The sequence below is a fragment of the Cryptomeria japonica genome, chromosome 4 (genome assembly GCF_030272615.1).
Source record: "Cryptomeria japonica chromosome 4, Sugi_1.0, whole genome shotgun sequence".
NCBI lineage: Eukaryota > Viridiplantae > Streptophyta > Pinopsida > Cupressales > Cupressaceae > Cryptomeria > Cryptomeria japonica.
The window spans coordinates 717,152,377-717,167,321 of record NC_081408.1 but is presented as its reverse complement, the minus strand read 5'-3'; the positions used below and the strand labels follow the sequence as shown (position 1 = coordinate 717,167,321).

General features: G+C 34.0%; 1 protein-coding gene across 2 annotated transcripts in view; it reads left to right on the top strand.

The window, feature by feature from the left end:
- LOC131032105 (dehydrogenase FPY6) overlaps positions 1 to 14,945 on the top strand; it is a 218,676-nt gene that overhangs the window by 189,153 nt on the left and 14,578 nt on the right. The window contains exon 14 of one of the 2 annotated variants that reach the window (XR_009103379.2): positions 13,426 to 13,551. The exons of the other annotated variant lie outside the window; for it this stretch is intronic. The gene's annotated coding sequence lies outside the window, so the exon portion shown is untranslated. The remainder of the gene's footprint in view (positions 1 to 13,425; positions 13,552 to 14,945) is intronic. 2 annotated transcript variants of the gene reach the window in all.

Below are 14,945 nucleotides of genomic sequence, written 5' to 3'. Positions count from 1 at the left end.
GGTTTGAGGAGATTGGATGTGTTTGGGCTATTGTAGCCTTGTGAGTGGATTAAGAGCCTAGTGAGGGATTTGTGAAGTTATGGAAGGATTAGACCTATTGAATAGGTAAGTTGGGAGAAATAAATCTCCCTATTGTGGTTTTGGTGTGTATGTTCTGCATCACTTGTTTAGGACATATTCTTCCTTGAAATGGTTTGTCTTTTATGAGTAATCTCTCCTCAGTGAAAGTGTGCAATCCTTCACTAAGAATCCACTTTTTCCTATACATTGGAGAAGGTGTGTATTTTGAGTCCCCTTCTCCTTTCCAAGATGTCATCTTTATTAAGGATCTCTTATACTCTTGGAGGTAGGTATATTTATGCAAATATCTCTTCCTCTTTTGTCAATTATTCATCACTCAAAAGGATCCCTTTACATTTGTTGCAGGATATCTCTTTTCCAATTATCTCTTCCTTTCTTAAAGAAACAAATCCTATTCAAGCATCTTTATTCCTAGCTTGGAATGCATTCATTGTTGCTTAACAAATATCTCCTTAGTGTTGACAGTGGGTATACTTTTTTGTATCTACCTGATGACATCAACATGGGACTATGTTGACATCTTAAGGGGGGGCATATATGTGGCCTCCTAGTTGCATTTCAACTATTTTATCTAGCAATTTGGGATTGTTTCATACTCATGTTTCATCTCTATTTTATCCATAATTTATGGGATTATTGCATCCTCATTCTTAATACTCATTTTATCTACCATTTATCGGATTGTTGCGTACTCATGTTTTATTCCTATCTTATCTATCATTTATGGGATTGTGGCATTGTCATGCTTCATCTTCATTTTAGGTATCATTTGTCTTGGATGGGTTGTTGCATCCTCATGTTGCATTCTTGAAACCAGATATTTTCCATCATGTGTCTTATATAGGTTTTTGCATGCTCAAAACCATACCTAAATTCTTAGATGAGATGTTTAACTCTTGAATCAAGGCGACAACATATATAGTAGGATGAGTTGACTAGCATAACACAACTTGCTATACCTTTCAAATCTTCATTTTTCAACTTCTTTAAGGTAGGTTGACTATCATAACATAACTTACTAGACCATTCAACCTTCCTTGTACAACAATATCAAGGTGAGTGAAACTAGCATAACACAACTGGCTAGACTATTTTGACTCTTCCTTCCTCCATGAAGCATAACACACTTTACTAGCCTGTGTAATCCATGTTTCTTCTCCCTCTCTCATGAACCCATAGCATAACAAAATTTGCTAGTGTTGGATCATGGTTTATTGTGCTTTCAATTGGTGTATGTCCTTGTTCTTTATATAAGTCCACTTGTTCTCTTGCAATAATGTGCAAAAGAATGATATTAGCAATTGATTTTGTGCTTATTTGAAGGTTACTTGCATGGAATGATAGAATATTATGCTTGGGGGCTTGGCCATTCCTCAGTATTATCTTATCCTTGGTTTATCTTTCTCTCAAATTCTATATCTCTTCATTTATACTTTACCAAGAGTATGACTGTAAGATCATACACTACTAATGTGGGTGCTAAATGCAACGTTGTAAATTGTACACCTTTATTAGTGTGTCCAATTTCACACTCTCCTAGCACCTATTTTAGTATTTTCCTTTCCTCTATGCATTATAGGACTTCCTTAGGCATTAAATTAACAATTTAATTAAACCTACGTCCTTTTTTAATCAATTCATATTCCATAAATTGAGCCCTTGATCTTAGGTGTTCCCCTTTTTATTGTTCAATCTTGATTTAATCTTAATCTTACCCCAATTTTATTTTTTAAAGCATATTTCACATATCCATGCATCCTAGTTTGATCCACTGAGTTGGAATTAGCAATAGAACCTTGTTATCTTTCATTCTTTGAAAGCTGAAAAAATATTCTCGGGACTAGGTCACCATACCCTCCTAGTCCCGCATGTTTTTCCCCCAATTTCAAGAGGATAAAGTGGCGGTCTTATCTAATTCAAATCTCATTATGTGTGAAAATATATCAAATCTAATTCGGTCTAAAGGTGATTTCAATGATGAAATCCCTATTTAAGGCATCCTTTTCAATTCATTTCAACTTCTATTATTATCTCATCTTTATGCTAATATTCCAACACTTCAAGAGCAAATCTGATTCAAGGAGAAACAAAGTACATCAAGGCATCTTCCATTTATGTTTCATCTATGATTTCATGATGAATTTTATGTGATTTATCATGTTATTGCATCAACACATGGAGGACATATTCTACAAGAATTGCACCACCTATTAAAGGTATAATAAACTAAATTCAAGCATTTCAATTCTAGATACAGTCATGCCCTCAAAAGATAAATTTTCCACTTCAGTTGAGGTACAATTTCTATTTCAATTAGGGTTAATTTAAAACTTGGGGTTTGACCTTGGTAAACCCTATCCACAACCCTCTTTTTTGTTGTTGTTGTGTGTATCTATAGGTACCTAGTGGACCCAGGATGCCCATAATAGAATCAAGAGAATGGTACAAACCTATTCTTTGTGTAGACACCTAAAAGTTGCACAATGAATTAAGTGAATTTTATTCATTTAATTATCCCTAATTCTTTCAATTAATTAAATTAAGATTTATTTAATATCCCTATTCTTCTAATTGACCTTTTAATCAAATTAAAGATTTGATTAAATCTCCTTCTTCTAGCCCAACCTATTAATTAAACTAAGGTTTGATTAAGTACCCTTAGCCATTTGATTGAATAAATCTTTTTTATTTGATTAAAATCCCTTTTTCCCCTTTTGATTAAATTCACATTTAATTGAAAATCCCCTTTGCAAATAAATAAATCATTATTTATTTGTGAATACTTCCCCCACTTGCAAAATCCTACAAATACAAGTTGCATCCCTTTTGGCTAAATTAAATTATTTTAAATTGCTAAAATACCTATTTTCCTCACCCACTTGCAAAATCCTACATCTCTCACTTGCCTCCACAATCATCCTTCTAGAAACCTCCTAATCCCATCCTAATCATGTCTAATCTCCTAATCATGTCCTTTCCCTAAATTTGGGGGAGTCACTTCTCCAAATTTGGAAGAAAGTCTTCAAAATACATTTAAGACTTTATCTATTTCAACAAGTTAACTTGTTGAGCCTTCCAAACATGTAAGGCTCTTACATAAATCATTAGTGGTTTTCCTCTTTGAGTAAGTTAGCCTCCAAAGTCTTCAAAAGACATTTAATGCCTCTTACAAGCCCACACCCCTTAGCCATTATGGTCGTCCCTTTAACCATTTTCCCATGTTGCACAAGAGTTTACCTCTTGGGTAATAGCATGCCTCCCTGGTTAATGGCATTATCTAATGATGCCACTCCTTGAGGTTATCCCTAATTGCTTTCTCAACATCTAATGCTTGTTTAGCATCCTCTCAAGCCCTCTCAAGGTGGCATTTGTCAACTTGGGATTGGATTGTATCTCTCCCATGGATTGATAACTTTCAATCCTAGCCCTTGTCGAGATTACTCAATCTCAACCATCCATCTCTCTATTTTATTTATAAATAGAGCTCATTTATTCAATTCAAGGATCCCAATCTTGTGCATCAAAATTATAGTATTTTGCAGGTCATCAAAGGTGCTCATTGGTCACCTTCAAGCATCCAAGCCTTCTATCATTAGCATAATAGAATTTAGCTTAATTGCATTATGTTTTAGATCATATCAATACATGCTTTTTCATATTCATCTAGCTTAATTAGCTCATCATAATCTTCAATGTCACTAATACATTTGGCCTAAACTTTCGACGAAGGTTTCCGACGGAGAAGGTATATTGTGACCAATTTTTTATTTATTTTTAAAATGCCCAAATTCGTCGGAATTCCAACGATAATTTCACATTTGGTTGCGACGGAGAAGACATTAGTAATGAAATTTGTTTTTTTTTGAAAAAAAGTGCTCGCGTTCATCGAAATTCTGACAACCATGGGCATTACTTGAAAAAAAAAGAAAGAGGGCAAGTCATTTGCTCAATCATTAATCCTGCCTAGACTTCATTGACCTTTGGCATCCACAAAGATATTGGGCACTGCCAGCTTCCCCAAATCCAGAACATAAGCATTACAAGGAGGGAAATAGAACCTTCTGGATTGAGGTCACCTAGGATAGGTAGATAGGGCCTACCACCCACCCCAACCCTATAGTTTCTTTGGCGATCTCTCAGATGGGCCTATAGTTTCTTTGGTGATCTCTAATCCTAGGAATCAATCTCTCAATTTCCATAGTTGGGGGTGGGGGATGCCGCTAAGATCCGGTTCAAGAAAAAAAGTAGGGGTGTGGGGCACGAACTAGCTTAAAGATGCGAATGTCAGTTTGTCTCTTTCTATGCAAGTGTAGTGACTAGTATATTTGCAGCTCTGCAACCTTCGAGGTAATAAACCAATTCATTCACAGGTCTCATTTGATGATCCGCCAAATTATATAAGATGTTCATCAATCCCTCTTCTTGAGGTAGAAGTTTGTCCAATTGATTGTCTCATTTTTGTGCACTTAGTAGAGACTTGGGGTTTCAATCACAACTAGGGTTGTTGTTAAGCTAGATCAGCTGCAAACTTGATCAAATAGGCCTCATCAAAAGAGTATAGAATTAAGAAAAAATAAAGCTTGACTGGACAAAATGGTATCTAGGCAAGGAGATCAGTAAACAAATAATGTTGAAGACTTCAAATCATAACTTAAAGCAAGGAAACTAGATGTAACAAGTCACAACAACGCTAGGAATTAGGGTTTAAGGGAGCTTGTTAGGACTCAGAAATTCTATCACTTAGGCAATTTTTCTTGGCAAGTGAAAGATAGATCAGAGATCCTAGGAAAATTGTAGGGATTCTATTAGGAACCAAACAAGAAAATAGAAGATGAGAACAATTTTGTTGATATTAAACCATGCTATCATCTATAATCATGAATTCATCAAAATATAAAAATATAATTTTATTAATCATATATATGATTATGTTGTGTCAATTCTCAAACATTCTTAAATACCTATGACATCATAGTTATCATCACTGTTGTACCCGTACTTATCGCTAAACCAATAATCCTAGTCTCACATGCATACCATCAATATCCTCAAACCAAAAGACAAACTATGTACATGTCTCCATCAAAGTTAACACTAAAAATACCTACAAATTTTTATCAAGAAACATAATATCTAATACCATCAAATCATTCTTCTAAAAATATGTACCTCCACATTTCCCCCCCACTAATTTATTAGATGTATCTAACAAATAAGCCTTGAGAATCTAAGAGTGTAAGATTAGATCACACTTGCAATTCAATGCAAATGGTTGATTGTGTAATTCTAAATAATACAAAATATATTTTCTATTATAAGATTACATGTTTTTCTAAGGTATATCTATGTTAAGGAAATAGTATGATGCAACATAATACTTTTTTGGAACCTACCATGCAAGGTATTGAAGCATGAAACTTAACTCTTATTAGCCAATACCCTAGGTTGAATTGACAACAATAAATGTAGATAATAAGGTGGCTAGGGTTGTCAATATAAGTGACAAAAATAAATATTGTTAAATTGTTTTCTCAATGTTTATTTAAATATTTGACTGTGTCTAAAAGATGCCTTTATGGAAAGCTTTGATTGTGGGGTTGATAATGAGTATCAATAGTTGATTATTGATTATTGTTGATAACTAATTTTAGATAATGAGGATTAATAATTGAAACCTAAAAGACTATTTTATTTCCTTTTGATACTATGTAATCTCTTCATTGTGTTTCTTGATTACGAGAATACCCTATTCTCGCTTTTGGACCACTAGTATCTTATTCACCAAGCTCAAGTTATTTAATCAATTGCTAAGAATATCCATATTTATATGGAGAGGGTCCCTACTTATCGTAGGATTTACCAAGACATTTGTCTCAGTCAGAGATATATTGATCATTCTATAGACATTATCTATTGGTTTCATGCTAATTTGGATTTTCTTTTAATTATTTCTAGCCAAATCGATCCACAATCATTAGTAGATATTGGTATTATGGATATGTTGCATTGGTTTTGTAATTGATGTCAATACTTATCAACACTTATCCTTCTGGAGATCTTTGGTTATGTTCACTGACGAGTTCAGTGACTTATTCGCAGTCACCGGTATCTAGTTCACTGACATTGAGGATGACTTGTTATTATCTGGAGATCACTTGGTTATATCGAAGACATGGTTTGGACACTTGGTTTTGGAGATTTGGTTATTGGTCTAATCGGGTTGACATATTTGCTGTTACTGGCAAATTGGTCTAGGTTATGGACCGGCAAGTGTTAACTATTCCAGATCAACATGACACGTTATGGATATGGTTTAATCAATTAATATTATTGTTGAGCCGACATGATGCATCACATCTTGACTTGTAACATATTTTATTATATTATTCTTAGTAAGCCGACCTACACATTTGGTCTTAGGTTTTGGTATATATGTAAGATCTCAATTGTCAGATTGATATAGGATAGGAGATGAAATAAGATATTATAAGGTTGTGATATTCGATATATGCGAATACAAGAAGAGCTACTCACACAAACATCATTTGAAGATTCAAGGAAGGTTTGAAGGAGACAATCAGAGCTTAACCGGTACTGAATCCAACATTGGTGATGCTACTTTGAGTAGTACATTATCATTGGATTTAATCATCCAATTGTAGTCAGTGTGACTCTCATTTTGTGATTGAGCAATGAGCTCTAGGCACCTGGCCTATCTGCATGTGCAGACCCCATTTGTATACACATACTATCTGTAGTAATATCATTTGATTGTGGGTAAGGTTTACCACTGTGGTTTTTCCCCTTACAAGGTTTGCACATACAAATCTGTGTGTTATGTGTTGTGGATATTGTTTCTCTTTCTATTTCATGCATTACATTTCACCGGTACTGTTATTAACTGTTAATTTCTTTACTGACATTAAGTTTGGTTTACCGGTATTAAGTATCAAGTTTGGTTAAAGTATATTTGGGATGAAATTAATAGACAACTGATTCACCCCCCCCTCTCAGTTGCCTCCGGGTCCTAACAATTGGTATCAAAGCCTAGTCCTCTTTTTGCAGAAGTTTAACAACTTGAGGAGATTCTATGACAACTAACTATTTCAGGAAGGATAGTCTGAAACTTGATGGAACTAACTATGGCATATGGAAGATCATAATGGAGACTCATTTAAATTGCATTGGAAGAGACATATGTGATGTTACACAGAATGGTTATGTTGGTCCTACACCGAATCAACCTAATCCACCTACATTGGGTAAGGATCAAGAGAATGATTGCAAAGCAAGAGAAGCACTTTTGAGCGCCTTGTCAAATCAGCAAATCATGGGATTATTAGACCGATCTACTACTAAAGTCATTTGGGACAAATTGGAAACATTGAATGAAGGAGATACCACTGTCAAACTTGCAAAACTGGAATGCTTCCAGGTTAGGTATGAAAATCTGAAAATGGAAGAAGATGAAAGAATTTTTGTTTTTATGGAAAGAGTTAATGAAATTGTTTTGGGAATACAATGTTGTGGAGGTTCCTTAAGTGAAGATGAAATTATTTCTAAAGTTTTAAGAGCATTGCCACCGACATACAAAATGAAAGAAACTGCTATTAATGAGTTAAGAACTATGCCTAATACATCAGTGCCTAGAGATACCTTGGTTGGAAAACTTTTAGCATTTGAGCTTGAGGAATTTGGTTCTGTTGCTACAATTAAGATAGATTTAGCTTTCAAAGCATCATCATCTACAACATCTTCATCATCAACTGATAAATCTGATTGGAAAGCACTTTATGCAAGAGAACTTGAAGACATCGGGAGGGAAAATGAAGAACTTGAAGAGCTTGAAGCACTATTTCCAAGGAAAATGACTAAAGGTTCTATTGGAAGTAAGTATGAAGGTAAAGCACCTTTTAAATGTTTTCACTATAATAAAATTGGTCATATGACATCTAGATGTCCGGATAGACATGCAAGATTAAGAGAAGAAGCTAAAAGAACATACAAGCCTAACCCTGAATATTAGAGATACAGATTCAAGAAAAATAGAGACAAATCTTGTTACTATGCTGATGAAGGAGTTACTGATTTTGATGAAGAATTGAGAGACAATGGATGGGCTTTTCTTGCAATAACAGAAGATCAACCGACACCTACTATTCCACCGGTAGAGTAGGCCCTGGCAGCTAAAATTGAAGAAAAGGATGAATGGATTATAGATTCTGGATGTTCACATCATATGACTGGTGATAAAAGTAGATTCTTATCTTTTCAAGAATACAATGGAGGTCTAGTAAGATTTGGAGATGACAAAGCTTGTTTGATCAGAGGAAAAGGCACTATATCTTTTGATGGTAAGCACAACACTGACAATCTTTATTATGTTGAAGGTTTGAAGCACAATCTTTTGAGTGTTGGTCAATTAGTTGAAAAGGGATTTCAATTACAATTCAAGAATGGTAAATGCAAAATCATGAATAGAACTGGTTTGGAAATTGCAACCGGTAATCAGACTAGAGGTAATATCTTTCATTTGGATAACATTGAAAAGACATGCTTGATTGCACACATTGATGAAAGTTGGTTATGACACAAAAGACTCTGTCATGTAAATTTTGATTGCATTGTGAAGATTAGTTCATCTAAGGCAGTAAGGGATTTACCTAAGATTGTAAAACCTCATAATCCGGTATGTAAGGAATGTCAAATGGGAAAGCAAGTTAGAACAACTTTTGAAGAGTATTTATGAGAAAACCAATGATGTTCTTGATTTAATTCATACTAACTTATGTGGTCTGACAAGAACAAGAAGTCTACAGGGAGATAGATACTTTATGCTAATCATTGATGATTATTCTAGAATGTGTTGGGTTACTTTTCTCAGGGAGAAATTAGAAGCTTTTGGGAAATTCAAATTATTCAAGGCACTTGTAGAGAATGAAACCGACAAGAAAATCAAATGTTTAAGATCAGATCAAGGAGGTGAATTTACATCTAAGGAGTTCAATACATTTTGTGAAGTGAATGGAATAAGAAGACAACTATCAGCACCCCGGACACCTCAGCAAAATGGAGTTGTGGAAAGGAAGAATTGAACTATTTTGAATGTAGCTAGAAGCATGATATCAGAAGAAAAAAAATACCTCATGTGTATTGGAGAGAAGCAATGAATACAATGGTTTACACTTTCAATAAAGTTCACATCAAAGGTGAAACCGGTAAGTCACCCTATGAACTATGGTTTGGTAATATTCCTACTCTTAAGTACTTCAGAATATTTGGAAGCAAATGTTACATTAGGAGAGATGAGTATATTGGTAAATTTTATCCTAGAAGTGATGAAGGAATATTTCTTGGGTATTCATCTAAAAGCAAAGCATATAGATGTTTTAATAAGAGATTGAAGAAAATCATTAAGAGTGCAAATGTGAATATTGATGAACATTTTAGAAGAAATTCAAGGTCTATGGATTCTGAATGGGCAGTTGAGATAATCACAAATGAACCTATACCGAGTGCACCAGTAGAGAATGTTGATCCAGTCACACCGACATCATCAGAGAATTTCATAGTGACTAAAGAACAACAACAAATGAACACACCCAGGTATGTAAGATTGAATCACTCTGAAAGTCAGATAATTGGGAATAAGTATGAAGGAGCTATGACAAGAGGAAGACTGGCAAATGAAGAGGTATGTTTAATTTATCAAATTGAACCAGCATTTGTCATTAAGGCATGTGAAGATAAACATTGGATTAAGGCTATGAAAGATGAATTGGAACAAATTGAAAAGAACAATACATGGACATTGGTTCCCCGACCTAAAAATAAAAATGTAATTGGAACTAAATGGGTATTCAGAAATAAACTTAATGAAGATGGTAAGGTAATCAAAAACAAAGCAAGACTAGTGTGTAAGGGATATTCACAGAAAGAGGGAATTGATTACAATGAAACCTTTGTACGGGTAGCTAGAATTGAGGCAGTCAAATTTTTTCTTGCATTTGCAGCACACAAAAACTATAAAGTATATCAAATGGATGTTAAATGTGTATTTCTGAATGGTGATCTTGAAGAGGAAGTTTACATTGAACAACCTGATGGATTTTCATTGACAAATGATAAGGATATGGTTTGCAGGTTAAGGAAAGCTTTATATGGATTGAAGCAAGCTCCTAGAGCTTGGTATGCTAGATTGGACAAATATCTTATGAAACTTGGTTACACTAAAGGTAATGCTGACAACAACTTATATTTAAAAGTGACTAATGAAGACATTTTGGTTATTGAAGTTTTTGTTGATGACATCATTTTTGGAGGAGAAGATGGATTGTGTAAAGACTTTTCTAACAAGATGCAGGAAGAATTTGAAATGTCTATGACTGGGGAGATAAAATTCTTTTTAGGATTGCATATTTCTCAGATTGATAAAGGTATATTATTATGTCAATCAAAGTATTTGAAGGAATTACTGAAGAAATTTGGTATGGAAAACTCTAAACCGGTAAGTACTACTATGACTACAACTGATAAACTATCATTGAAAGATGATTCAGCTTCTGTTAATCTGACAAGATACAAATCTATGATTGGAGGTTTACTGTATTTGACACAAACAAGACCTGATATAATGAATGAAGTGTGTATTGTTTCAATATTTCAAAGTAATCCTAGAGAAAATCATGAATCAACAGTAAAAAGGATTTTTTCGGTATTTACAAGGCACAACAAATCTTGGTTTATTGTATCATGAAGATGAAAATTTTGATTTATGTGCATACACTGATACTAATTGGGCAGGAGATGTAGATGACAGAAAGAGCACCATCGACATGGCATTCTTTCTTGGTAGAAGATTGATTTCATGGTTGAGTAAGAAATAGAGTTGTACATCATTATCAACAACAGAATCAGAATATATTGCAACAACAACCAATTGTACTCAGGTATTATGGATTAAACAAATGTTGAAGGACATAAAGGTAAAATGCAAAGAACCTATAATCATCTATTGTGATAATTCAACAACAATTGATATATCTAAGAATCTAATATTTCACTCTAAAACTAAACATGTTTCTATCAAATAAAATTTTCTGAAAGAGAATGTAGAAGCAAAAGAAGTAAGATTGGTTTATGTGAATACTAAAGAGCAGATTGTAGACATCTTTACTAAGCCTTTGCCTAAGGAAACTTTTGAATATCTCAGAGAGAAGCTTGGGGTCACACCCTCACCGGTAGAGAATTAGACAGTTGATGCTTGGCATCAAACCGATAGAATTTACAGAGAAACCTTTTTCTGGCTTTGATGGAGGAGAGCTACTTCTTAGGGGGAGTAGTTGGATAAGTTGGTACTTGTAATTGGTTGTATCTGGTATTTGTTTTTGCTTTGGCATTTGATGTCAAAGGGGGAGAGATATCTATGGAAAAACACATTATCCTTTGAGGAGAGATTATTTATTAGGGGAGTGATTATACAGATGCAGAGATGATCTGTACTTTGATTTTTGGTATTGATCTATTTCGGAGATTGTTGGTTTTTGGTTTTTGGCATTTTTGCTTTGGCACTTAGATGGTTTTTCCATCTTGTGTTGCCATCAATGCCAAAGGGGGAGATTGTTGGTATTATGGATATGTTGCATTGGTTTTGTCATTGATGTCAACACTTATCAACACTTATCCTTCTGAAGATATTTGGTTATGTTCACCGACAAGTTTAGTGACTTATGCACAGTCACCGGTATCTGGTTCACCGATAGGTTATATTGTTCACCAACATTGAGGATGACTTGTTATCATCTGGAAATCACTTGGTTATGTCGAAGACATGGTTTGGACACTTGGTTTTAGAGATTTGGTTATTGGTCTAATCGGGTTGACATATTTGTTGTTATTGGCAAATTGGTCTAGGTTATGGACCGACAAGCGTTATCTATTCCAGATCATCACGACACATTATGGAGATGGTTTAATCAATTAATATTGTTGTTGAGCTGAAATGATGCATCACATCTTGATTTACTTGTAATAGATTTTATTATATTATTCTTAGTAAGCCGACCTACACATTTGGTCTTAGATTTTGGTATATATGTACGATCTCAATTGTGAGATTGATATAGGATAGGAGATAAAATAAGATATTATAAGGTTGTGATATTCAATATATGCAAATATAAGAAGATATACTCACATAGACATCATTTGAAGATTCAAGGAAGGTTTGAAGGAGACAATCAAAGCTTAACTGGTACTGAATCCAACATTGGAGATGCTACTTTGAGCAGTACATTATCATTGGATTTAATCATCCAATTGTAGTCAGTGTGACTCTCATTTTGTGATTGAGCAGTGAGCTCTATGCAGCTGGCCTATTTGTATGTGCAGACCCCATTTGTATACACATACTATCTGCAGTAGTATCATTTGATTGTGGGTAGGGTTTCCCACCGTGGTTTTTACCCTTACAAGGTTTCCACTTACAAATCTCTGTGTTATGTGTTGTGGATATTGTTTCTCTTTCTATTTCATGCACTAAGTTTCACCGGTACTGTTATTAACTGTTAATCTATTTACCAACATTAAGTTTGGTTTATCGGTATTAAGTATCAAGTTTGGCTAAAGTATATTTGGGATGAAATTAGTAGACAACTGATTCACCCCCCCTCTTCTCAGTTGCCTCCGGCTCCTAATAGTATAACTATTCTAGAGATAGCTTAAAGTGGAAGTGGTGTTGTGATGTAGAAAATATCTCAATTCATCTTAATGGCAGTTATAGACAAGAGTTATGGCCTTGACAAATAGGGGTGCCAAATAAATAATTTTCCAACAACATTTTTAAGTTTTCCATTAGGTTTGTCCTTATTTGAATGCTCATTTCAACTTCCAAGGACACTAGTTAGTACTAGGTGTGATGATTCTTTGGTTCCACCAAGATCCCTAATATACTACTTTTAGTAAGGTTTCCTTTTTCTGAAAGCTATATAGTGGCTGAATTTGTATCATGTAACAAGAATAGAAGGCATTCATCTCTACTACAAATTTTACCCATTTTGTGAACACACTCGATTAAAATAAAGATCATTTTGTTCAGCTATATTGTAATTATTAATTTTGTGTTTTATTTTGTTCAATTTTTACTTTCGGTACAATAAATTTCTCAACTAGTGTATTGTTCCCCAAATTACTAGCTTAATTTAGATACGTGCTATCACAACCTAGTTTCTCTTGCATGTACCATCAAATGCAGTCAGATATTGTATATTTGAATTAAAGATGAGATTCAATGATATTGAAGAACTAGCTACTAACTCCTCGAATTCCTTCAAGTTGTTGATCTAGGTGGTTTGATGAAAACAAAGATCAAGGATGATGAACCGACTTGTGTTGATGATCCAAAGTAACCAAAATAAGTAGTGGGCCCCATTGGAAAGTTCATTTAGCAATTGGACTCCCTTCAGAGCCTAGGTAAGTTGTGACATCCCTAAGTTTGATGGGAAAATTGATGTAGATGTTGTTGATGATTATATTTCTAAATTGGAGATGTATTTCTTTGTAATTTCTTATATTAGAGAAAATTATGTATGCCCTACTTAAATTAGAATTCTAGTTCAACAATTTTGGGTTGTTAGCTTGCTAGACAAGGAGGAGTTGAAGTATATCCACTTGATTTAGTGATGGAGGTTAATTTAAGTTTGGGTGGTTTCATGGAGGTCATCAAGGAAGATTTTTCCAAAAGATACAAATGAAGAAAAGTAAATTTTGTGGCAACTGTGAGAGAAAATTTATATTTGACTACATCAATACTTAATAACAACTTGAGAAGTTGATTCAAAAGGGTCATATTGACCAACTACTTTTTCTTTGTGGATGCCCATTTTGTACTTTCCAATAAGAAGATGAGACATGGTGATTCAAATCGACTATTGGGTCCTAATCAAGACCACTATCAATTCCTTGTTGAACCAACTCCAAGGAGATGAATTTTTCAACAAGATTGATTTGAAATTAGGGAACCATCAATTCCTTGTTGAGATAATTACAATCTAGAAGACTTTCTTTGAGTCCAAGAAGGGCTTGTTTGAGTGGTTATTGATGCCCTTTGGCATAATCACTACACCAACTGTATATGGTGAAAATGGATAACAACAATATTGAAAGGCTAAATGAATTCAACCACAAAACCCTAGCCTAACAACAACAAAGATCCACCATGACATATGAGGATTACCTAAGACAATGCAAATCAAATGAAATCACAAAGATTATACCATCACATGTCCAATAGGGTTTTGATCTCCATTCTTCCTATCTCCATTGATCTTGCTTGATATATTTGCTCTCAGATTTTATATGCACAAGAGCTCAACAAAGAACGGAATGTGGTTGCAAGTAGGATCGTAGTGTAGTCAATTGATCAAGTAGTTAGGATGCATAGAACGATTAGGGTCATTAGGGTTTGATAATGAAGGAAGCATCTCCTTATATAGAAGAAACTATATGAAATGGAGGGATAAGATTGAGAGGTGTAAAAGGCGGTTGGCTATGATTAGAGGGTAGGTAAAAGAAATAATAGAATAATGAAAGGGGTAGGTAGTGTATGAATTAAGAGATGAATGACATGTGTCATGGGTAGAAAAGGTTAATGAATTAATTAAATAAATAAAGATTTATTTAATTAATAGAAGAAGCGGGATAATTAAATAAATAAAATATTTATTTAATTTAGGAAAATGATAATTTAAATAAATAAATGTATTTATTTAAATGAGAAATAAGGCTAGAAGAGGATAAATGAATTAATTAAATAAATAAAGATTTATTTAATTAATAGAAGAATTAAGCTTAGATAATTAAATAAA